This window comes from Oryctolagus cuniculus, chromosome 15 (assembly GCF_964237555.1).
Source record: "Oryctolagus cuniculus chromosome 15, mOryCun1.1, whole genome shotgun sequence".
In the NCBI taxonomy this organism is placed as follows: Eukaryota; Metazoa; Chordata; class Mammalia; order Lagomorpha; family Leporidae; genus Oryctolagus; species Oryctolagus cuniculus.
The window spans coordinates 86,554,595-86,580,950 of NC_091446.1; the positions used below are offsets into that span (position 1 = coordinate 86,554,595).

General features: G+C 41.3%; 1 pseudogene; it reads right to left on the reverse strand.

Moving 5' to 3' along the window:
* LOC100337920 (zinc finger protein 717-like) overlaps positions 1 to 26,356 on the reverse strand; it is a 47,464-nt pseudogene that overhangs the window by 15,230 nt on the left and 5,878 nt on the right.

The window sequence follows — 26,356 nt, forward strand, 5'->3', positions numbered from 1 at the left end:
TAAATATGGGCATTCACCATTTTCATTCTTAGTTTCAAACTATTTAAAAATTCACTGACTATTTGTAGTAAGACAGTAAAAATGAATTGAAGGGTTTATAGTAAGTAGGAATAAAATGTATTATAGGCACAATACAGAAGCTGGAAAGATAACTGGAAATATAGTACTACTAAGTTATATTATATATGACAAGGAATAATGCTTGAAGGTAGGCCACAAGTCAAAAATGTCTACTGAGATCTATAAACCATTTAAAAAGTTACAAAAATAAGGCAAAGAAGGAACTCACAGTCCATACAAAAATAGAAACTGAAGGGTTAGCACTGTGGCCTAGCAGGTAAAGCTGCCACTTGTAGCACCAGCATCCCATGCGGACACTGGTTCAAGTCCTGCTCTAATTCTGATCCAGTTCCTTGCTTATGTGCCTGGGAAAAGCAGTGGAAGATGTCCCAAGTGCCTGGGCCCCTGCACCCACATGGGAGCCCTAGATAAAGCTCCTAGCTCCTGGCTTCAGCCTGGCACAGCCCCGGCTGTTGTGGTTATTTGGGCAGTGAACCAGAAGATGGAAGATACTCTCACTTTCCTCTCCTCTGTAATTCTGTCTTTCAAATGAATAAATTTAAAAAAATAAACAAATAAATTTCACAGGTAGGCTTATTTCTATTTATATAAATTATTCATATGCAAGAAATATCTGACTCACAGTAAATTACAATAATAATAAAACTATCTGAAACAATAGTACAGGGTAGTGCAGAAAACATATTTTATAATATATATAACTCAAAAGCATCATGGTGATGACAGTATTGTCAAGACAAGCCCTTAAAAAATCCCTTGACAGAGAAGAAATCATGAAATTCAAAGAAAATTTGTAGCACAAGTATTTGTTCATTGGAGAGCACTCAAAATAAAAGACGTAGACTGGATTGAGGGGAATCTTCAGAGGAGAAGCTCACTTATTATGGGCATTTCACCAGAGGACACTCTGCTGTTTACACATAGATTGAGGAGGCAAATTTTCAGTGTTAATGAAGAAGGACGTTAGAGTGGTATGTTCAGGGCTCATAAAACACACAAAAGCAGAGGGAGGGGTTCAGAGAAACTGCCTTCTGATATTGTACAAATGTGAAAATGTGGCACTAAATTTGGGGAGTGTTTGTCATTAGATGTGTGGGGAACCATCAAGCATGTGTTCTTAATATCTTGTCGCTTGCTCAGTGCATTGTATGCTTTTCTTTGTGGTGATAGGATTGGGTGTGTGCATCTTTATACAGCTATGAGGTTTTTGATGACTCTTTAGCTGCATAGAATGTGTATGCTGTTTGACTTTTCAATGAGTGTTACATCTTTCTAAGCTTTTTCTTCTTTGTAAATAGAGCAGTACAGCAGTAAGAATTAAAGGCTTACAGTTATCAGGCATTAGGTAAAGTAATAGAGAGGAAAAACTGTGTTTCAATTAATTGTTTTATCACATTCCTGGGTTACTTGATTCTACTCTTTCATCGTTTTTGAGGTGTTCTCAACATCAAAGTTACAGGTAACTAGTCTGCAAATTCCCTTTTGTTTACACACAAGTAATTTATGTCTGTAGCAGACTTTGTTCAATTTTCCTGTATTTTACCTTTATTTGAACATGTATATAGTCTTGATCTATATGTGAATTTTTGGAGGATTCTCCCATGAACTGTATTTACCAATTATCCAATATCTTCATTAATGAGTCAAGTAGTTTTCAAACTGTAGGGGCGTTTTGATTATTTTCATGTGCTGTAATTTTTTCTAGATAGCTGGATTTGAAGTACTTGTTAATAGAAACTGCAGTGATACAGTTTCAGTAAACTGATGTTAAGGGGTAGGGAGGGAAAGTGTCTTATAATCTGCGAAAGTTAATCTGAGAACATTAGAACTGTAAAGAATTTATCTGAGTTCTTCTTCATGCAGTTCAGAGCACCTCTGAAGAGGCATGAGGGGAATGCCTGTAAAAGGTAAATTGGGATACAAACCAAAGAAAATATCTGATTGACTAAAGTCATTTAGATTATTCCAGTGGGAAGTCTGAGGTTAGAGGTTAGTTGGTGGTTTCTGATTGGCTAAGACAGGCTAAATTAAACTAGGTTCTGGATTGCTTGCATAGAAATGCCGGATGAACCTCTTGGAGGTAAAATTACAAGGAAACAGACACTAAAGGTAGCAGCTTCTTTTTTTCAAATAATCATTAAATTGGAGTATGATTTTTTTTAAAGATTTATTCATTTATTTGAAAGTCAGAGAGAGGAGAGGCAGAGAGAGAAAGAGGTCTTCCATCCAATGGTTCACTCCCTAATTGGCAGCAACCGTTGGAGCTGTGCCAATCTGAAGCCAGGAGCCAGGAACTTTCTCCAGGTCTCCCACATGGGTGTAGGGGCCCAAAGACCTGGGCCATCTTCCACTGTTCTCCAAGGCCACAGCAGAGAGTTGGATTGGAAGTAGAGCAGCCAGGTCTTGAACCAGTGCCCATATGGGATGCCAGCACCTCAGGCCAGGGCGATAACTCACTGCACCACAGCAACGGCCCCTGAAGCATGATTTGTATCATAAGCAAAATGTTAAGAGATCATGAAAACAGAAGGAAATTTCGTTTTTCTGTGGCCAAGATACAGCCTGTTACACATATATCAACAAGATAAAAAAAAAATAGTCATCGGCCGGCACCGCAACTCACTAGGCTAATCCTCCACCTAGCGGCGCCGGCACACCGGGTTCTAGTCCTGGTTGGGGCGCCAGATTCTTTCCCGGTTGCCCCTCTTCCAGGCCAGCTCTCTGCTGTGGCCTGGGAGTGCAGTGGAGGATGGCCCAAGTGCTTGGGCCCTGCACCCCATGGGAGACCAGGATAAGCACCTGGCTCCTGCCTTCAGATCAGCACGGTGCGCTGGCCGCAGCGCGCCAGCCATGGCGGCCATTGGAGGGTGAACCAATGGCAAAAGGAAGACCTTTCTCTCTGTCTCTCTCTCTCACTATCCACTCTGCCTGTCAAAAAAAAAAAATAGTCATCAAGCAAAAATAATTGGTAGCAGGATTTGGCACAGTTTTTATGTTTTCACAGAGCATAATCAATTTATATGAACTCAGTGAAACTGCTTTGTCCTCATTCTTTTTAAATGGGATTAACACAAAGGAAGGAAAATAAATGGAACTAACACACAAATACAAACCCTGAAAATCACAGAATTAATATACAGTAAAGTCATTTAATAAAACTGAGATCCTCATGTCTGTTGCAAATTTAAACACATGTCCAGTGAAATTTTTTTTAACTTTTATTTAACAAACATGAATTTCCAAAGTACAGTTTATGGATTACACTGGCTTTTCTCCCCCCATAACTTCCCTCCCACCCAAAACCCTCCCATCTCCTGCTCCCACTCTCATTCCATTCACAACAAGATTCATTTTCAATTATCTTTATATACAGAAGATCAATTTAGTATATATTAAGTAAAGATTTCAACAGTTTGCACCCACACAGAAACACAAAGTGTAAAATACTGTTTGAGTACTAGTAATAGCGTTACTTCACATAGTACAACACATTAAGGACAAGAGATCCTACATGAGGAGTAAGTGCACAGTGACTCCTGTTGTTGACAAATTGACACTCTTTTTTTATGGTGTCAGTAATCACCCTAGGCTCTTGTCATGAGTTGCCAAGGCTATGGAAGCCTTTTGAGTTCGCTGACTCCGATCTTATTTAGACAAGGTCATAGTCAAAGTGGAAGTTCTCTCCTCCCTCAATGAAATTTTTTAATTAATTATTTGGGAGGCAGAGAGAGAGCTCCCACATGCTGGTTCACTCCTCAAATACTGTAAACAACCAGGGTTCCATGTCAACGCGATCTGATCCTCCTATATGGTGACAGGGACCCAACTAGAGCTGTATCCTGCTGCCTCACAGAATGCACATTAACAGGGAGCTGAAATTAGAATCAGACCTAGGACTCAAAGTCAGGCACTGTGATATGGGCTATTGGCATCTGAACTAGAATATTAACAGGTAGGCCCTATATCTATCCCTTCTCCCCAAGAACTTGAAATGTTTCAGAACTTAATATATTCCCCAGGGAGGAGGCAAGATGGCGGAATAGGAAGGGAGCACACTGATAGTCCGGGGAGAGACAGTTTAATAAAAGTGGAGATACTGCAGGTTGAAGGAAGAGTAGGGGAGGAAAGAGCAGAAGAAACTCTTCCGGAACGAGTGATTCATCGTGGACCTGCGTGGAGAGCGTGGGAGCCCACAGTTCAGGACACCAGCGGCAGACTCAACACACCAGCGCTGGAACGCGAGGTGAGCCAAACCTCAATAGCCCGAGACACCAGCAGGCAAGCAGAAAGAGGAGACTAGAGGGAACAACCCCGGGGGGAAAGTTCACCAGGCTAACTAGAAGAGAGAGAGAGAGAAAAAAAAAGTGACTGATACGGACACGGGTTTCTCTCTCTCCACTCACCTCTCAAAGGTGAGCAAGACAAAGAGCAGGCACCATCTTGGACATATGTCATAAGCAGAGCGACCTCAGGTCTGCACTGGCCCTGAGCCTAGCAGAAAAACCTGACTCTGGGCGGGGTGAATTAACAGGAGATTAGGACCTAGTAAATTTGTGGTGCTACTGAACTGAGACTGTGAAAAAAGAGACGGTGGGGGAGAGAACTCACGGAATTCACGTGAATACTCTCCAGAGACACTACAATTCCGTAACTTTGGCAACCCAGTGGGAGACTGAAGGAGAATTTGAGCCCACTCTGAGGGCAGAACAGATTCCCTGTGTGGTCCTTGGGAAAGAGCTTCCGATCTCTGGCTCCTGTGGGTATATCATTTGCCTGCTAACTACCTCCAACTTCGTTCAGCTGTGCAGAATAACTTCCCTTTTGAATCAAAAAAAAAAAAAGAAAGAAAGAGAGGTTTGCCACGCCTAACCTGGGAGTGTCACCTTTGGCACACCAAACAGAGCTCTCAGGCCACACCCATCTCAAGCCCTAAGGCTCCATCAAAAACAGATAGTCCACTTAATCTAGAGTCATAGTATAACAAGAAAAAGCACCACAGTGAAGAAACCAAATATCTCCAATATGCCAAATAACAAACGCAAAAACCGAGGTAATAAAAACAAGGAAGTAACCATGACGCCCTCAAATGAAAAAGACACCCCAATTCAAGATTATGAAGATGATGACATAGAAGAAATGCAAGAAGCAGATCTCAAAAAATTGATAAGAACATTAAGAAGTTCTCAAAAACAAATTCTTGAACTACAGAAATCCTTAATGGACAAGATAGAAAATCTCTCTCGTGAAAATGAAATATTAAGGAGGAATCAAAATGAAATGAAACAACTAGTACAACAGGAAACTGTGATAGTGACGAGAAATCATAATGAAGTGAAGAATTCAATAGATAAAATGACAAACACATTAGAGAGCCTTAAACAGAATGGGTGAAGCAGAAGAGAGAATATCGGACTTAGAAGACAGAGAACAGGAAAGGATACAGTCAGAGCAAAGAAAAGGAAAGGAAATTAGAAATCTAAAACATATTGTCGGGAATCTTCAGGATACTATTAAAAAACCCAACATTCGGGTTCTAGGAGTTCCTGAAGGCATGGAGAGGGAGAAAGGATTAGAAGGCCTTTTTAGTGAGATATTAGCAGAAAATTTCCCAGGTTTGGAGAAGGACAGAGAAATCCTAGTACAGGAAGCTCACAGACCCCTAATAAACATGACCAAAAGAGATCCTCACCACAACACGTTGTAATTAAACTCTCCACAGTGAAACATAAAGAAAAGATCCTAAAATGTGCAAGAGAGAAACATCAGATTACTCTCAGAGGATCTCCAATCAGACTCACAGCTGACTTCTCATCAGAAACCCTACAAGCTAGGAGGGAATGGCGAGATATAGCCCAGGTACTAAGAGAGAACAACTGCCAGCCCAGAATATTATATCCTGCAAAGCTATCATTTGTGAATGAAGGTGAAATAAAGACTTTTCATAGCAAACAGAAATTGAAAGAATTTGTCGGCACTCGTCCAGCCCTGCTGATGCTTAAAGATGTGTTGCACACAGAAACACGGTCATCAATATGAAAGAAGGTAAAGGAAGGAAACCTCACAGCAAAAGATCACAAGGAATTCAAAGCATATATTAGAACTTATCTTTGGCAAATGGCAGGGCAAAGTTACCACTTATCATTAGTCACATTGAACGTCAATGGCCTGAACTGTCCAGATAAAAGACACCGATTGGCTGATTGGGTTAAGGAACAAAACCCATCTATTTGCTGCTTACAAGAACCACATCTTTCCAACAAAGATCCATACAGACTGAAAGTGACAGGCTGGAAAAAGATATACCATGCCAACAGAAATGAAAAAAAGAGCGGGTGTAGCCATCTTAATATCAGACAACATAAACTTTACCATAAAAACTGTTAAGAGAGACAAAGAGGGACACTATATGATTAAGGGATCAATTCAACAGGAAGATATAACAATTATCAATGTATATGCACCTAACTACAGGGCACCAGTTTATCTAAAAGATTTGTTAAGGGACTTAAAAGGGAGACTTAGACCCCAGTACAATAGTACTGGGGGACTTCAATACTCCACTCTCAGAAACAGACAGATCAACAGGACAGAAGATCAACAAGGATACAGTAGATTTAAACGACACTATAGCCCAAATGGATCTAACAGATATATACAGAACTTTCAATCCTACAGCTAAAGATTTTACATTCTTCTCAGCAGTACAGGGAACCTTCTCTAGGATTGACCACATACTAGGCCATAAAGCAAGTCTGAGCAAATTCAAAAGAATTAGAATCATACCATGCAGCTTCTCAGACCATAAAGGAATGAAGTTGGAAATTAGTAACTCAGGAATCCCTAGAGCATACGCAAACACATGGAGATTGAACAACATGCTCCTGAATGAACAATGGGTCATAGAAGAAATCAAAAGAGAAATCAAAAACCTTCTGGAAGTAAATGAGGATAACAGCAAACATACCAAAACTTATGGGACGCAGCAAAAGCAGTGTTAAGAGGAAAGTTTATATCAATAGGTGCCTACATCAAGAAATTGGAAAGGCACCAAATAGATGAGCTTTCAATTCACCTCAAGGATCTAGAAAACCTACAGCAAACCAGACCCAAATCTAGTAGAAGAGAAATAATTAAAATCAGAGAAGAAGGCCGGCGCCGTGGCTCACTAGGCTAATCCTCCACCTTGCGGCGCCGGCACACCAGGTTCTAGTCCCGGTCGGGGCGCCGGATTCTATCCCGGTTGCCCCTCTTCCAGGCCAGCTCTCTGCTATGGCCAGGGAGTGCAGTGGAGGATGGCCCAGGTGCTTGGGCCCTGCACCCCATGGGAGACCAGGAAAAGCACCTGGATCCTGGCTCCTGCCATAGGATCAGCGCGGTGCGCCGGCTGCAGCGGCGGCCATTGGAGAGTGAACCAACGGCAAAGGAAGACCTTTCTCTCTCTGTCTCTCTCTCTCACTGTCCACTCTGCCTGTCAAAAAAAAAAAAAAAAAAATCAGAGAAGAAATCAACAGGATTGAATCCAAAAAAACATTTTAAAAAATCAGCCAAACGAGGAGCTGGTTTTTTGAAAAAATAAACAAAATTGACATCCCATTGGCCCAACTAACTAAAAAAAGAAAAGACCCAAATCAATAAAATCAGAGATGAAAAAGGAAACGTAACGACACCACAGAAATAAAAAGAATCATCAGAAATTACTACAAGGACTTGTATGCCAGTAAACAGGGAAACCTATCAGAAATGGATAGATTCCTGGACACATGCAACCTACCTAAATTGAATCAGTAAGACATAGAAAACCTGAACAGACCCATAACTGAGACAGATAATTGAAACAGTAATAAAGGCCCTCCCAACAAAGAAAAGCCCAGGACCAGATGGATTCACGGCTGAATTCTACCAGACATTTAAAGAAGAACTAACTCCAATTCTTCTCAAACTATTCAGAACAATCGAAAAAGAGGGAATCCTCCCAAATTCTTTCTATGAACCAGCATCACCTTAATTCCTAAGCCGGAAAAAGATGCAGCATTGAAAGAGAATTACAGACCAATATCCCTGATGAACATAGATGCAAAAATCCTCAATAAAATTCTCGCCAATAGAATGCAACAACACATCAGAAAGATCATCCACCCAGACCATGTGGGAATTATCCCTGGTATGCAGGGAATGTTTAATGTGCGCAAAACAATCAATGTGATACACCACATTAACAGACTGCAGAAGAAAAACCATATGATTATCTCAATAATGCAGAGAAAGCATTTGATAAAATACAACACCCGTTCATGATGAAAACTCTAAGCAAACTGGGTTTGGAAGGAACATTCCTCAATACAATCAAAGCAATCTATGAAAAACCCACAGCCAACATCCTATTGAATGGGGAAAAGTTGGAAGTGTTTCCACTGAGATCTGGTACCAGACAGGGATGCCCACTCTCACCACTGCTATTTAACATATTTCTGGAAGTTCTAGCCAGAGCTATTAGGCAAGAAAAAGAAATTAAAGGGATACAAATTGGGAAAGAACTCAAACTATCCCTCTTTGCAGATGATATGATTCTTTATTTAGGGGACCCAAAGAACTCTACTAAGAGACTATTGGAACTCATAGAAGATTTTGGCAAAGTAGCAGGGTATAAAATCAATGCACAAAAATCAACAGCCTTCGTATACACAGGCAATGCCATGGCTGAGGAAGTACTTCTAAGATCAATCCCATTCACAATAGCCACAAAAACAATCAAATACCTTGGAATAAACTTAACCAAGGATGTTAAAGATCTCTACGATGAAAATTACAAAACCTTAAAGAAAGAAATAGAAGAAGATACCAAGAAATGGAAAAATCTTCCATGCTCATGGATTGGAAGAATCAATATCATCAAAATGTCCATTCTCCCAAAAGCAATTTATAGATTCAATGCAATACCAATCAAGATACCGAAGACCTTCTTCACAGATCTGGAAAAAATGGTGCTGAAACTTATATGGAGACACAGGAGACCTCGAATAGCTAAAGCAATCTTGTACAACAAAAACAAAGCTGGAGGCATCACAATACCAGATTTCAGGACATACTACAGGGCAGTTGTAATCAAAACAGCATGGTACTGGTACAGAAACAGATGGATAGACCAATGGAACAGAATTGAAACACCAGAAATCAATCCAAACATCTATAGCCAACTCATATTTGATCAAGGATACAAAATGAATCCCTGGAGTAAGGACAGTCTATTCAATAAATGGTGCTGGGAAAATTGGATTTCCACGTGCAGAATTATGAAGCAAGACCCCTACCTTTCACCTTACACAAAAATTCACTCAACATGGATTAAAGACTTAAATCTTCGACCTGACACCATCAAATTATTAGAGAGCATTGGAAAAACCCTGCAAGATATAGGTACTGGCAATGACTTCTTGGAAAACATCCCAGAAGCACAGGCAGTCAAAGCCAAAATTAACATTTGGGATTGCATCAAATTGAGAAGTTTCTGTACTGCAAAAGAAACAGTCAGGAAAGTGAAGAGACAACCGACAGAATGGGAAAATATATTTGCAAACTATGCAACTGATAAAGGGTTGATAACCAGAATCTACAAAGAAATCAAGAAACTCCACAACATCAAAACAAACAACCCACTTAAGAGATGGGCAAAGGACCTCAATAGACATTTTTCAAAAGAGGAAATCCAAATGGCCAACAGACACATGAAAAAATGTTCAAGATCACTAGCAATCAGGGAAATGCAAATCAAAACCACAATGAGGTTTCACCTCACCCCAGTTAGAATGGCTCACATACACAAATCTACCAACAATAGATGCTGGAGAGGATGTGGGGAAAAAGGGACACTAACCCACTGTTGGTGGGAATGCAAATTGGTTAAGCCACTATGGAAGTCAGTTTGGAGATTGCTCAGGAACCTGAATATAACCCTACCATTCAACCCAGCCATCCCACTACTTGGAATTTACCCAAAGGAAATGAAATTGGCAAACAAACAAGCTGTCTGCACATTAATGTTTATTGCAGCTCAATTCACAATAGCTAAGACCTGGAATCAACCCAAATGCCCATCAACAGTAGACTGGATAAAGAAATTATGGGCCATGTACTCTATAGAATACTATACAGCAGTCAAAAACAACGAAACCCGGTCATTTGCAACAAGATGGAAAAATTTGGAAAACATCATGCTGAGTGAAATAAGCCAATCCCAAAGGGACAAATACCACTTATTCTCCTTGATAGGTGACAACTAATTGAGCACCAAAAAGGAAACCTGTTAAAGTGAAATGAACACTATGAGAAACGGTGACTTGATCAGCCCTCACCCTGACTGTTGATGAGCAACTTGATATGCTATCCCTCTTAGTATTTTTTTTGTTTGTTCTACTTAATACTTTTGGTTGAATACTGTAATCAATACACAATTATTCTTAAGTGCTGAAACTTAACTGAAAAGTAATTGCTGTTAAATGTAAGAGTGGGAATAAGAGAGGGAAGAGATGTGCAATTCGGGACATGCTCAAGCTGACTTACCTCAAATGGCAGAGTTAGAAACATACCAGGGGATTCCAATTCAATCCCATCGAGGTGGTATGTACCAATGCCATCTCACTAGTCCCAGTGATCAATTTCTGTTCACAATTGATCATAATGATAGGAATAAGAACCAAAGGGATCACATAAACAAGCATAGTGGCTGCAAATACTAGCTGATAGAATAAAAAAGGGAGAGAATGATCCAACATGGGAAGTGAGATACACAGCAGACCCATAGAATGGCAGATGTCCTAAACAGCACTCTGGCCTCAGAATCAGCCCTTAAGGCATGCAGATCCGGCTGAAAAGCCCATGAGAGTATTTCAGGCATGGAAAGCCAAGACACTCTGGGGAAAAAAAGAAAAAAAAAAAGAAAAAAAAAAAAAAAACCCTAAATGAAAGATCTCCGTGAGTGAGATCCCAGTGGAAAGAACGGGTCATCAAAGCAGGAGGTACCTTTCTCTGAAGGGAGGAGAGAACTTCCACTTTGACCATGGCCTTGTCTAAATACGATCAGAGTCAGTGAACTCAGGGGGCTTCCATAGCCTTGGAAGCTCATGACAAGAGCCTAGGGTGATTACTGATGCCATAAACAAGAATGTCAATTTGTTAAGTCAACAACAGGAGTCACTGTGCACTTACTCCTCATGTAGGATCTTTGTCCTTAGTGTGCTGTACATTCAGATTTAATGCTATAACTAGTACTCAAACAGTATTTTTCACTTTATGTTTCTGTGTGGGAGCAAACTGTTGAAATCTTTACTTAATGTATGCTAAACTGATCTTCTGTATATAAAGAGAAACGAAAATGAATCTTGATGTGAATGGAAGGGGAGAGGGAGTAGGAAAGGGGAGGGTTGTGGGTGGGAGGGACGCTATGGGGAGGAAGCCATTGTAATCCATATTCTGTACTTTGGAAATTTATATTCATTAAATAAAAGTTTAAAAAAAATATATTCCCCAAAAGTACATGTTAGAAACAATCTCCAAGGCAACAGTTTCTGTTCTTAGGAATGGATTTATATCCAGTTTAAGGGGCTTGGGACTTCTGCTCCTGGATTTCTCTCACTGAGCGATGTCATCTGGCATGTTTTGATGCAGGGAGATGACCCTTTCCAGATGGGGACCCTAGAGCAGATTACTCAACTTCCAGATTTCAAGAAGTAAGTTTGTTTTCTTAGGGTTGGTGTTTTGGCACAACAGGTTATAGTACTACTCTTAAGTCCAGATCTCATATCAGAGTACTAGTTTGAGCTCTTGCTGGTATACTTTGGAAGGTGATGGATAATAACACAAGTACTTAAGTTCCTGCTACCAATGTAGGAGACTGAGATAGGGTTACTGGCTCCTCCCTTTAGCCTGCCCATTTGAGGAGTGAACCAGTGGATTGAAGACCTCTGTCTCTTCCTCTGTCTCTTTTACTCTGCCCCTCAAATAAATAAATCTTTTAAATATTGTTTTATTTCTTAATGACCAATTGTGTGATTTTTTTACAGTAAAACAAAACAAATTTAAAAAGATCAACTGATATTTTGTAAAGTCATAAAAGATAAATTGAGAAACACATGGGAACAAATTAGAAACCAATTTAGCCTACATGAACATTTCAGAAAGACTGAAGAAAGTTAAATTAAAAAAGCAGTTCAGGGGCCACCGTAGTGGGTAAATCCAATGCCTGACATGCCAGCACCCTAAACAGGTACCAATTTGAGACCCAGCTGTTCCACTTTCAACCTAGCTCCTTCCTAACGCACCTGGGAAAGCACCAGAATATAGCACCAGTGCCTGGGCACCTGCGCCCATGTGAAAGACCCATATTCCTGGTTTTGTCCTGGCCCAACACTCAGACATTGGGGAGTTAAGAACAAGATGGAAGATCTCTGTGTATGTGTGTGTCTCTCCCTTTTTGTAACTTGGCTTTCAAATTAATAAATAAAACCTCTAAAAACATTTTTAAAAAAAGACAAGTTCACTTTGATTAAAAAAAAAAAATTGGAATCCATGAATAGGCTTTTCATAGTCTGTACTTTCCATACCTTTATACACACTGCCTTCACAGTAAGAATTTTCAATAACTTTCTTCTAAAGAACTTGTATATGTGGATTACAAAAAAAACATTTTTTAAACATTTATTTGTTTACTTGAGAGGCAGAGTTACAGGGGGGGGGGGGGGAGGGAGAGGGAGAGGGAGGGAGAAAGGGAGGGAGAGAGAGAGAGAGAGAAAGGTCTTCCATCCATTGGTTCACTCCTCAAGTGGCCACAATGGCTAGAGCTGAGCAAATCTGAAGCCAGAAGCCAGAAGCTTCCTCCAGGTCTCCCATATGGGTCCAGGAGCCCAAGCACTTGGGCCATCTTCTACTGCTTTCCTAGGCCATTAGCAGAGAGTTAGATTGGAAGTGGAGCAGCTAGGACTTGAACTAGTGCTCATATGAGATGCTGGCACCACAGGTCACCTACTATGTCACAATGCTGCCCCCCCCCACACAAAACAATTTATATAAAAAATTAGTGCTGGCATCCCATATGGGTGCCAGTCCAAGTGCTGACTGCTCCTCTTCCAATCCAGCTCTCTGCTATGGCCTGGGAAAGCAGTACAAGATGGCCCAACTCCTTGGGCCCCTGAACCTACATGGGAGACCTGGAAGAATCTCCTGGCTCCTGGCTTTGGATCGACATAGCTCTAGCCATTGGAGCCAACTGGGGAGTGAACCAGTGGGTGGAAGACTCTCTCTCTCTGCCTCTCCTCTCTGTGTATAACTCTGATTTTTAAGTAAATAAATAAATCTTAAAAAAAAAAAAAAACTAGTCCTTTTTTAAAAACTTTGAGCAATTCTTTTAAATACCCTCATATACATAACTGGAGCTTTGGAGAAAAATAATAAATGAAACACAAAATGTTATGTTAGGAGTGACTAAAGGTTTCAAATTTTGTGGAAGATATAAGTATAGATTCAAAATGCTCAGTGAGCCCTTACACAGTACATTTAGACGGAAAACTACTCTGAGCAAATCACTAGTGGAAGAAATCCAGATATAAGAAAATACCTTGAATTTCCTGTTCACAAGCAGGTGAAAGGATGTTAAGTCTGTTATGATCAATTAAATAAGAACAGGGGTTTTATCTCTTGGAAGCACCCCTCCATACTGCTCTGGCTGGAGGTCCTTGATTCTAATAAATACTTTTAAATCTCTTTGCTGTTCACTCGGAAATTCTTCTTCCAGGTGAGACAAAGAACCAAGGTAACAATAATTTCTCTGCTGCCCTTTTCCCATAACATTTTTGGTGCCGTGATTCGGACTGCAACTCCTACATGATGCGGATTCAACATCGGATCATCCCACTGGACTGGTGAGCACGCGGACTGCTGTCACTTTTTTTCAGAGAGCTTTTCTCTCCTTCATAGTAACTCACATTTTTCTCAAAACACTGGGTCCCTGTCAGCCAGTTAAAAGCAGTTAGCGTGGCTGCCAGTCTTAAGACTCGGGGTGAGGCTTGCTGACTAAGGCCAGCTCAATCTCCTGGAACTGAGACTGTATCCTAACATCCTCCCTCCCTCTTGCATGGATCAGCCCTTCACATGGGACTGGAAGAAGGCCCTGAGACAACTGAGATTCTGGCTGGAGCTACACTCCAGAGTTTTCAGAAGGTCTCCTGGCTGGGCACCAGGCTCCAACTGCTGGAATGGTTTTGGGCCAAAAAATGCATTCTTCAGCAAGGAGCCAGTCCTCTGCCCTTTTGAGGTCCTCAGGAGCTAGAAAGCCAGAGTCTCCACCCTTCATGCTTCTCGTCTCAGTTCTGGGAATATTGGTCTGGCCCAACTCAGCTTCCTTCCGTGGGAATCGGCCTGACATACAGGACTGGGAAAAGGACTGGAGTAACTTTGAAATCAGGCCAGGGCCAGTCTCTCGAGTTTTTCAAGGACTCCCTGACTGTACACCAGATCCCAATGGTTCATTAGGATGTTGGCTGAAAACTGCATTCTGTTCTTCCTTCCCAGAGATTAATCTGTCCATGAGACTGGACACAGTCTGGGGTGAGGCTCCAAGCTCCATGTCTCAGTGAGTTTTTTCTTTACCCCAGATCTCAACAGATCTGTTTCTCTTTGTTTTTCTAAATGCTTTCTATACCTCATCAAGTCCCCACAATTTCTACAAACTCAATTTCCTGGTCTCATTGGTGGTTATTTCCTAGATACTTTGTTTATCAGTTCTGGGTTAAGTCTAACTATCTCATTTGCAGACAGGCAATCTCTCGATCTAGACTCCTATTAGATGCAGTCCCCTGGTGGCATAGACAAGTCTCATCATGTCTCTGGTATGCCCCACCCTCCTTTTCCAGTCTGGTCCTTTGAGTCCTCACTGCCAGCTACTGCAGAGGAGTTTTACTGGAGAGAATTATATTCCCCCATTCTGCTTCTTTGTGACTTCACCTGTGTAGTTACCAATGTAGGTGGTAGCCAGGGCTGGCACTCTAGCTTACAGACACCTCTGCTAAGGCTCTCATCATGAAAGCTCATTGTCAAAATCAGGCTTATTAGACTAGACTCAAGAAGAGGCATAGAACAACTATTTCTCCCTTATGTATGAGAACAAAGCTACAGCATATATTTGACCAGGCAAAAGCCCAGTCTAGCACACCGCCAGTAAGGGAACTGATCACTCCCTGCATGTGCTATTCTGACAAATACATACCCTAAGCTACAGGTGTGGAAGGCTGAGCCAGAGTGGGTGATATGTGCTAACTGTACCCCCACTTCCTCCCTTCCCTGTGGGCTTCAGTGCACGTCTGGACAACACAGGCAGCGAGAAAGTTTTGAGAAATGTCTCAAACTCAGGAGACATAAGACCTGAAGTATGCTTCTGTTTTAATGCTCTCATTCCAGCCAGGAGGCAAACTATCAACTTTTATTTCTTTGGCCCCTGAGCTTACAGAAAAATGCCTCTTCATTTTCTACACCACTACATGGCCTGCTTACAAGCTAGAGGATGGAGAAGTTAGCTTAAATGAGTCATAAAAAGTGCCAGCCCCTCTACTCTGACTCCCCTCAGAATTCTGTCTCCTAAAAGACCTCTTACCTCTATCACCCTGCATGTGCTCTTATATGCATTAAATTCTTTTCCAGAGTGTCAGAGTCCTTGGGTCTATGCAGTGAGCCACCAGGGTTCTTCTGTTGTTGCTTGTGACTGCTGATTTTAATCCCAGTGGATTTTTTTTTTATCAGGTGACAATTGCCCCCTTTGTTTTAATTTTGCCTGGGGGGGGGGGGTGTTTCTAGGCAAGAATCTAGGCCCAATAACTTCAGATGCTGTTGACTGCATATGGATTAATCCACATGATGACTTTTTTTTTTTTTTTTTTTTTTTGACAGGCAGAGCAGACAGTGAGAGAGAGAGAGAGAGAGAGAGAAAGGTCTTCCTTTTGCCATTGGTTCACCCTCCAATGGCCGCCACGGCCGGCGTGCTGTGGCCGGCGAACCGCGCTGATCTGAAGGCAGGAGCCAGGTGCTTTTCCTGGTCTCCCACGGGGTGCAGGACCCAAGCACCTGGGCCATCCTCCACTGCACTCCCGGGCCACAGCAGAGAGCTGGCCTGGAACAGGGGCAACCGGGACAGAATCCGGCGCCCCGACCGGGACTAGAACCTGGTGTGCCAGCGCCGCAGGCAGAGGATTAGCCTAGTGAGCCAGTGAGGTGCTGGCCCACATGATGACTTCTTGAGACACCTCCCGACCTGACTCCTAATCCCTGAGACTGATTTGAGTGACAGCCTCACCATTAGACATGCACAGTATTAGAGTATAAGGTTATTGTCTCTTTGCAGGGCCTCCAGTTTCTTTCTCTCTACCCTGCCCCTTTGCAGGCTCTTACAGGAGCCTCCTTGTAGTAATTGCCCTCTTCTACAACCTATCAGATTCTCCTTAGGAATCTCTGGAGGGGTATCCACTGCCCTGGTGGATGCTCTCTTTTCCCATTAAACCTAACAATGGTGAGCAATCTCCAGTGGATTTTTTGTCCCTGGAACATCGGTCCCTAGCCTACAGTAACCCTTGAGACCCATCTCGCAGCTACTAAACCCTTTGTTTCAGAGGCAGTCCCAAGTAGCTGACTGCTGACTAAGCATCAGCGACCTAAGGTATTTTTTCTTTGAGTAAAAGGAAAACTAGTCTCAAATTCAATTAGAATCTAAAATGATGTCATTGGTAAACAGAATTTGATGTAAATGTGACTTTGACCTTAATTCAGATAGATGTATGTTATAATAGCAGCATCTTTAGTCATATAGGTATAATCACTAAATGTAAAGTTGGGTAATCTTAGCACATGTTTTCATAAATGTCCATATGAAAATAGTTCAACACTACTTGGAAGTGGCTAGGCTTGAAATTTGATGTGTTGTCTTGTTCGGAAGATGCTGTCTTTTTTATTTTTTATTTATTTATTTTTTTATTTTATTTTTTGACAGGCAGAGTGGACAGTGAGAGAGAGAGACAGAGAGAAAGGTCTTCCTTTGCCGTTGGTTCACCCTCCAATGGCCGCCACGGCTGGCTGTACTGCTGCCGGCGCATCGTGCTGATCTGAAGGCAGGAGCCAGGTGCTTCTCCTGGTCTCCCATGTGGGTGCAGGGCCCAAGCACTTGGGCCATCCTCCACTGCACTCCCTGGCCACAGCAGAGAGCTGGCCTGGAAGAGGGGCAACCGGGACAGAATCCGGTGCCCCCGACCAGGACTAGAACCCGGTGTGCCGGTGGAGGATTAGCCTATTAAGCCATGGCGCCGGCCGTGACTTTTTTTTTTTTTTTTAAGAGCTATGGGTTGGGGGCCAGGCGCTGTGGCATAGAGGGTAAAGCTGCTGCCTGCAGTGCTGGCATCCCATATGGGCGCCGGTTCATGTCCCAGCTGCTCCACTTCCAATCCAGCTCTCTGCTACAGCCTGGGAAGGCAGTGGAAGATGGCCCAAGTCCTTGGGCCCCTGTACCTGCACGGAAGACTTGGAAGAAGCTCCTGGCTTAGGATCAGCTCAGCTCCAGCCATTGCAGCCAACTGGGGAGTGAACCATCGAATGGAACTCTCTCTCTCTCTCTGCCTCTCCTTCTCTCTCTGTGTAACTCCAACTTTCAAATAAATCTTAAAAAAAAAAAAAGAGCTATGGGTTGTTTAAATATGTGCTTATTTAAAAGCATTTCAGTAATGATAATGTAGAATGCCACTGATGCAAATGTCCAAAATTCTAATAATCTGTGTTGTTATCAGACCTGGTGATTATCTTAATGAGGAAGGCCCAGAAGCCTAAAACGGTTAAATGTTTGATAAAATCCTACAGGTGCTTTCAAAATACTGCATGGAATAAGCAAGTGCACATTCTTTTTGGGTAATGAGTTTATAATTTTAAACATGGCCATTCAAAGCCTTTGTCATTCACAATTTTGTATTCTCTAAACCTTAAAAATCAGATTTACTGCTCATAAAGTTAAAACATTGTTGGTTCTGTGTTTAAATGTGTCCTTTCAGATTCCAAAGGACCTTTTTTTTCCTGACCTCTATTGTGTTCAATACTCTGGGACAGATCTGTAAGCAGATAAAGCCAATAATTCTCTACAGGTTCCAACAACTATGGTTAATTCAGATTACTAAAGAAAGAAAGAAATTGTAATTGTTTGATGGTAATAAAAAACCAGCTAAAGATTTTAGAAAACTGTTACTGAAGCTGCTCTATTGTTCTATCCTGTATGTTATGTTACACATGTGTACATATTGTATGTCTACATGGGAAAATTTATTAGTGATCTGTTAATCAAAGATATCTCTTTGGTTTGTATGAACTAAATTTCTGTATCAGATGTTTTAAATTTGTTGACATGTTTGCACTTGGGTTTGTAAGTCAAACAAGTTATACTTGTGTTAGATATTTAAGCAATGTTTCCAAATACGTACACTATTGTCTTGAAATTTATAGAAGGTATTGTACCTTCAGGTAAGTGTTTTCATAAGTTGTTACTTAACAAAATTGTTTGCTAGTTTTCATTTGATATTGTTATTGTCAGTAAGTGACTGGGAAGCCTAACTTGTTCCCTCATTTCTTTAAAGATAGGAAGCTAATTCTATTCTGGAGAACTCTCTAGAATGTATAATTTGATCTTTAGACCTTATGAAAGGGGTGGCTAACATTTTTCTGTAATAGCATAGCCAAATGAGAGCTTAAACTATGATTCCATAGCTAGGTTTACTTTTCCATGGGCACAGTAAACAGGCAAAACCTCCTTTTATTTTTAACCAAAGGGAGAAAGTTTTACAATGACTTTAAATTTTATAAATGAGAAGGTCATCATTTTTTTTAACCTAGCTTTCCTCCTAAGCATTGTCTACTTCAAAGAAGAACCACTACCAGAACATGACTGTGACTACAAATTTCTAGTTTAAGCCACCAAAGATTAGGGTTGGAGCACCGCCTTGACTTGCATTCTCTTAAAGGTTTACTCTGGGCTGCATTAACAAAAACCAGAAAGGAGAGGAAGCTGGGCTGCAGAAGCAACACAAAGATAGGTGGCAGCCAATTAATGGCTGCTTTACACAGTGATCTGCCATCAGATAGACCCAACAGGCCAGTCCACTGCATTGATTTTCAATGTGGAAAACCAGGGCTTCAGCAGAAGTCAGCTTAGGAAGAGCCCTGGCAGCTCTGCCAGCCAAGGGTTGGGTCAATGGAAATGGTCCTGCCCTAGAGTCAAAGGGCTCCAGGTCAGAGCCACAAAACTTATTCATTCTAAGTGAACAGGGATTCAGGGAAGCCCATTCCCAGTCATTGCAACCATTAGGAGAGTAAACCAGTAATTGGAAGCTCTTTCTCCATATCCATATACCCATAAATAGTTTTAAAAGTAATTAAAATATTTCATGAGCCAAAAGAATGTAGTAAATGAGAAACAGGGGAACAAATCATAAAAGACCAACAGAAAATAATTGGCCAAGTGGCAGACATGAATCTAACCATAGTAATTACTAATTTCAATGTAAACAGATTAATAATTAAGGTAGAGGTTACCATATTTGGTTAAAAGTACAAGACATTTCAGTATGCTACCTAAAAGTATCACACCTTAAATAAAAGACAAAGGGGCTAGCATTGTGCCACCACCTGTAATGCTAGCATCCAATATGGGTGCCAACTTGTGTTCTGGCTGTTCTGTTTCTGAGCCAAGTCCCTCCTAATAGCTGGGGAAAAGCAGTGGAAGTTGATCCCAGGGCTTATGACCCACCACCCATGTGGCAGACCCAAATGAAGCACCTGGCTCCTCACTTTGGTGTGGTTCAGCCCTGGCCAATACAGCCATCTGGGAAGTAAACCAGCAGTTGAAATATCTCTCTGCCTCTCCTCTAACTCTGACTTTCAAATAAGTAAAATTTTTAAAACATACAGAAATGAAAGCAGACTGAGAGAAAGGATGAAATACACTATGCAGAATTGGGTTTAGAGTCTTGGGATGACATTTTCTTTCCATAATGAAGTATCAAGGTTTGATATCTGGCTCTGGCTCCCTACTTTACTTCCTACTACTATAGACCCTGAGAGGTAGCAGTGATGGCTCAATAATTGATTTCCTGGTTTCTGCCTTCAGCAAAGCACATTCCCAACTACTTCAGTTATTGGGGAAGTAAACCAATATCTGTCCAGCACTATTTCTCTCTCCCTCCCAAATAAATAAATACTTTAAAAGTATACACCACATTAACACTAATTGCAAAAAGCTCAAGTGGAGAGGCTGGCATTGTAGTGCAGTGGATTAGGCTGCCACCTGTGATGCCAGTATCCCATATGAGCACCAGCTCAATTCCTGCCTGCTGTATTTCAGATCCAGCTGCCTGTGGGTGTACATGGGAGGGCAGCAGAGGATGGCCCAAGAGCTTGTGGTGATTGTCACCAATGTGGAAGAACTAGATGAATCTCCTGGCTATAGTCTTTGGCTAAGCCCAGCTCCAGTCATTGTTGTCTTTGGGAAGTGAAGAAGCAGATAAAAAGATTTCTCACTGTGTCTCTCCCTCTCTATCTATGGCTCTGCCTTTCAAATAAATAAATAAATCTTTCTTTTTTCAAAATGCTCAAGTGTATACTTATTTAGAGACAAACAAAATAAACTCCAAGAAAAACATATTGCCAGAGGAGCCAGCCTTGTGGTGTAGCAGGTAAAGCTACCATCTGTGATACAAACATTCTGTTTCATGTCCTGCCTTCTCCACTTCCGATCCAACTCCTTGTTAATGGCTTGGGAAAAATGACAGAATATAGCTCAAGTGCTTGGGTCCTGCATCCATGTGAGAGACAAAGATAAACTTCCTGGCTCTTGGCCTCATCCTGGCCAAGGCCCAGCCATTGCAGCCATCTCAGAATTGAACCCATGGATGGAAGTTCTCTGTCTATCCTTCAGTCTCTGGAACTCTGAGTTTCAAATAAATAAAAATTTTACAAAATATATTACCAGAGATATGGAGAGACTTTTCATCATAATAAATAGTTCATACATCAGGTTGATACAACAAATATAAATGTTGGTGTGACTAAAAACAAAAACCTTAAAGAACATGAAATAAATACATAAAACTAAAAATTTTTTATTATTTAAAGATATTTTAAGTGCATTAATGTTTACAGACCACTCTGAAAAACACTCAGCAAGACAGAAGATACGCTGAGCCATAAATTAAGACTCAAAAATTAAAATCATTGGGCTGGCATTGAGGTGGACTGGGCTAAGCCACCACTTGCAATACTGGTACATGGGTGTCAATTTGAGTCCCAGCTGCTCCACTTCTGATCCAGCTCCCTGCTAATGTGCCTGGCTTAGCTTTATTTTTTTTTTTTTATTTTGACAGGCAGAGTTAGACAGTGAGAGAGAGAGAGACAGAGAGAAAGGTCTTCCTTCCATTGGTTCACCCCGCAAATGGCCGCCACGGCCGGTGCGCTGTGCTGATCCAAAGCCAGGAGCCAGGTGCTTTCCTCTGGTCTCCCATGCAGGTGCAGGGCCCAAGCACTTGGGCCATCCTCCACTGCACTCCCGGGCCACAGCAGAGAGCTGGACTGGAAGAGGAGCAACTGGGACTAGAACTCGGCGCCCATAAGGGATGCCGGCGCTGCAGGCAAAGGATTAACCAAGTGAGCCAGGGCGCCGGCCCCTGGCTCTTAGCTTTGATCTGGCCCAGCCCTAGCTATTGTAGCTGCTTGGGGAGTGAACCAGCAGATAGAAGAGCTCTCTTTCTCTGCCTCTCCCTAAAAAACAAACAAACAAAAAACGCTTGCCTTTCAAATAAATAAAATATATCTTTTCAAAAAAGACTAAAATCATAAAGTTCCACAGAGAATTAAATTAGAATTCAATAAAAAAAGAAATCCAGAAGAGTCTCCAATACTTTAATATGCTTCTAAATAATCTATGAGTGATAAGAAAAAATCAAAAGGGAAATCAGGAAATGTTTTGAACATACTGTACTATAACTATGACAATTATGGTAAATCAGTGGTAGCCAAAATTTCTTTCCTATTCCCAGCTTCAAGGTAGAATCTAATGCACCTTCAGTGTTGTCTGATTTCAGCAACTTGCTTAGTTTATAGCACATTTGGAACACTGAAAACAGAATTAGAGATTAAGCAGACACCTCAACAGGAAGCACATTAAATTTATATTGAATATCAGTTTCTATATAATCAACTCATATTTTATGTTATGATATAAAACTATATTTGTGAATTTAAAATGCTAATAAACAAGGAGCAAAAACATTGGGTTGATAATAACTCATTACGTATAGACTTTTATATTGCAAATGCAACAAAAGAAAACAGAAGAGAGACTTATAAAAGTTAAATCTTTTGTATATCAAAAAATTTAACAGAGTGAAAAAACAACCCATTTGATAGAACATATTTATAAATCATTAATATGAGATTAATTTTGGGAACATATAGTATATAAAAAAATCTGACAACCCAAAAGCAATAAAAACAGATTTTAAAATGGGCAAAGGATTAATGACATTTCTAAAGGGGCTGGCATTGTGGCACAGCAAATTATCCTAGTGCTGACCATGCCAGCATCCCAAATCGAAGAAACCAATCAAGGCCTGGTACACAGCTTCCAATCCAGCTTCCTACATGCACACGGGAAGGCAATAAAATGTGGTCCAAGTACTTGTCCCTCTGCCATCCATGTGACAGATCAGAAAGGAGTTCCTGGCTCCAGGCTTTGACCCTGTCCAGGCGAGGCTGTTGCAGCCACTTAGGGAGTGAAACAAAAGGTGAAGATAGCTGTCTCCCTCTGCCTCTCCTTTTATTGTACTCCCTTTCATAAATGGCCAATTCACACAACTTAAGATACGCTACATTGCTTATTAGTAGGTAAATGCAAATGACAGCTATAATGAAATACCACTTTACATCCACTGTAATTTCCATTATGGGAAAAAGTGTTGGCAAGGCTGGAGAAACTAAAACTTGATGCACTGTTGGGATGAGTGTGTAAAATGATGTAACCAATATGGATGAAAGTACTGAGGGGATTAACCTGGTGATGGCACTGTCACTGGCAAAGTCCAGAGGGAGCACAAGGCAGCACATGGCAAAGACAGGGAGCACACAAGTATCTCCTTGGTCTCTCCCTGTCTTTTTGAAGAGCAACCAGTATTCAATCAGTCCTGAGGGATCCATCCTGATGATTCATCCAATCCTTCTCACCTCCCAAAGGCTTTGCATCTAAACATCATAGACTAAGTTTCCATGCTCTTAATGCTTCAAAGTATGAATAAAACCACCCTCCAATGGCCGCCATGGCCGGCGCGCTGCGGCCGGCGCACTGTGCTGATCCGATGGCAGGAGCCAGGTACTTATCCTGGTCTCCCATGGGGTGCAGGGCCCAAGCACTTGGGCCATCGTCCACTGCACTCCTGGGCCACAGCAGAGAGCTGGCCTGGAACAGGGGCAACCGGGACAGAATCCGGCGCCCTGACCGGGACTAGAACCCAGTGTGCTGGAGCCACAAGGCGGAGGATTAGCCTAGTGAGCTGCGGCACTGGCCTATATATATACTTTAAAAATGGCAAAGGACCCAAGTAAGGAAAGGATAGAGAATAGTCTTTGGCTTTGACAATACTTTATGCCACTGATAAATTAAGAATTCAACTAAGATTACTTTGAGTAGCTAGAAATCCAAATGAAGACTGGAGTTACTTGCCTGAGGATGCGATTTTGGGAAGTCTATAGTACAACCTGCATTTATAGACTGGCTGAGAGAAATGTAGGGGGAGTTGTATAAGCACTGTGGCATAGCGGGTTAAACCACCACCTGGGACATGATATCCCACATGGACACCAGTTCAAGTCCTGGCTGCTCCACTTCTGATACAGCTTGCTGTTAATGCACCTGAAAAGTAGCAGAAGATGGCTCAAGTACTGAGCGCCTATCACTGATGTTAGGAATCTGGAATCTTAAAAAAAAAAAAAAAAAAGACAAAAAAAAAACTTGCAGTGCTATTAAGGACTACACTATTCTAGTAATTCAAAAAAATCTCTTGTTAAATGATTTGTGTTTTAATACTGGATAACTCAGCCGGCGCCGCGGCTCACTAGGCTAATCCTCCACCTTGCGGCGCTGGCACACAGGGTTCTAGTCCCGGTCGGGGCGCCGGATTCTGTCTGGTTGCCCCTCTTCCAGGCCAGCTCTCTGCTGTGGCCAGGGAGTGCAGTGGAGGATGGCCCAAGTGCTTGGGCCCTGCACCCCATGGGAGACCAGAATAAGTACCTGGCTCCTGCCTTCTGATCAGTGCAGCGGCCATTGGAGGGTGAACCAACGACAAAGGAGGACCTTTCTCTCTGTCTCTCTCTCTCACTGTCCACTCTGCCTGTCAAAAAAAAAAAAAAAAAAAAAATACTGGATAACTCTTTGCACTGCAGAATGCTGAGTGCTTATTTCGAGGTTGGTGAACCACTGTTTACTGCATCATATATATTACTCAGAAAGCCTGTTTCAGACTTTGTATCTTCTATGTATTTAGCAAATTCTAAGTTTGAACTTGAATCAAGTAACAATTTTTTTTGTTATGAATCAGAAAAATCAGAGCCCAACCAGCAATCAGCTTAGATGGCTCTAATGTTTGATACATATTAAAACTTTATCTTATTTATGTATAGCCTCCAATGCTGAGCTAGGATTATTTTTACTATTCTATTTTAATTAACACCCATGAAGCTTCTAAAATATAATGTAAAAATGCTGAGGAATGAATGACTGAATGAATGAATGAATAAATAAATAAATGACTTACCGGTGATGTATTCATTTTCTTTGTTCTTGGAAACGTAAAACTCTCTAGAATTATATCTGCAAGACAAGATGAATGGGGAATTTCTCAGAAAACTGTTCATATTTGCTGCTAGATTCCACTGTGCTAAGATCACAATAGAAATGAATAGAGGACAATAGCTAGAGAAACACACACACAAAAAATCAACCACCTTGTGAAGGAATAGGTCTATATATCCATGAAGGGGCAGGAAAGATCCCTTTGAGAGGGCACCCTCAATTCTATTAATTGGTAGAAATTAAACAAATCTATCTCTGTTAATCAAAACTCTTACTTGCTATTCTGTAAAAATTAATATTACTACAAAAAATTTATAATTTTAAGGCAGATTGTTCAAGTAAATTTGAGTAACAAGGGAAGAAACACTATGGTTTTACTAAAATTTATACCATAGAAAACACTGTGTGGAATTAGCTATTTTCCAATTAATACAGACATTAGTGTTTCCGCTAGAATATCTCTTGTTTTAAATATCTAAAATCTCATAGAAAGTATGACTTATACAACCTGATTTTATTGCCAACATTGGAAAAATGGACATATACATATATTCTTACATATTTATGTTTGTTTATTTATTTTAGTATACTTTCCAGGCAATTGCTTTAAATTACCTAGCTACCTGTATTCATCCTTTTGAAGTATTCCTTCCCTCACAATGACTGTTGATTTTGCCATTTTACCTTTGCACATAGCAAAACAGGAAATGGGATACAAAATGTTAAACAGTATTTGCCTACTGTAGTTTGACTTATTAGACCAAAGTATTTTGTGAAGAAGCCTGCGTCTTGCTTGTTGGAGACACAGGGCCTAGCCAAGAGCCAGTGTCAATCACCAGATACATGAGTGAAGCCATCTGTAGGGCACAAGCTTCAGGACAGGGCTTCAGGACAGGGACTAGATAACTACACCCTCATTTGTAATCCCAGACCTTAGTTTCTAATGACAGTGTGCACTTCCACACAGGCATAGGTTAGTAGTTAACAACTGTATATCAGGTATCACCCACAGGAGAACCCTGGAATGTTTCTGCTCCCAACAAGAGAAAAATGCATATCATGGGACCAGCACTATGATACAGGTTAAGCCACCAGCTGTAGTGCTGGCATGCCAAATGGGCAGTGGCTCGAATTCTGGCTCCATTTCTAAACCAGCTTCATACTAATGTGCCTGGAAAAGTAGATGATGGTGCAAGTATTTGGGCCCCTGGCAACCACATGGAAGACCTGGATCAAGTTTCTGGTTCCTGCCTTTGGCTTGGCCCTGCCCTAGCTGTGTAGCCATTTGGTTGGTGAATCAGTGGAGAGAAAATCTCTCTCTCTCACTCCTCTCTTTCTCTCTCCTCTCTTTCAGCATTTCATATAAATAAA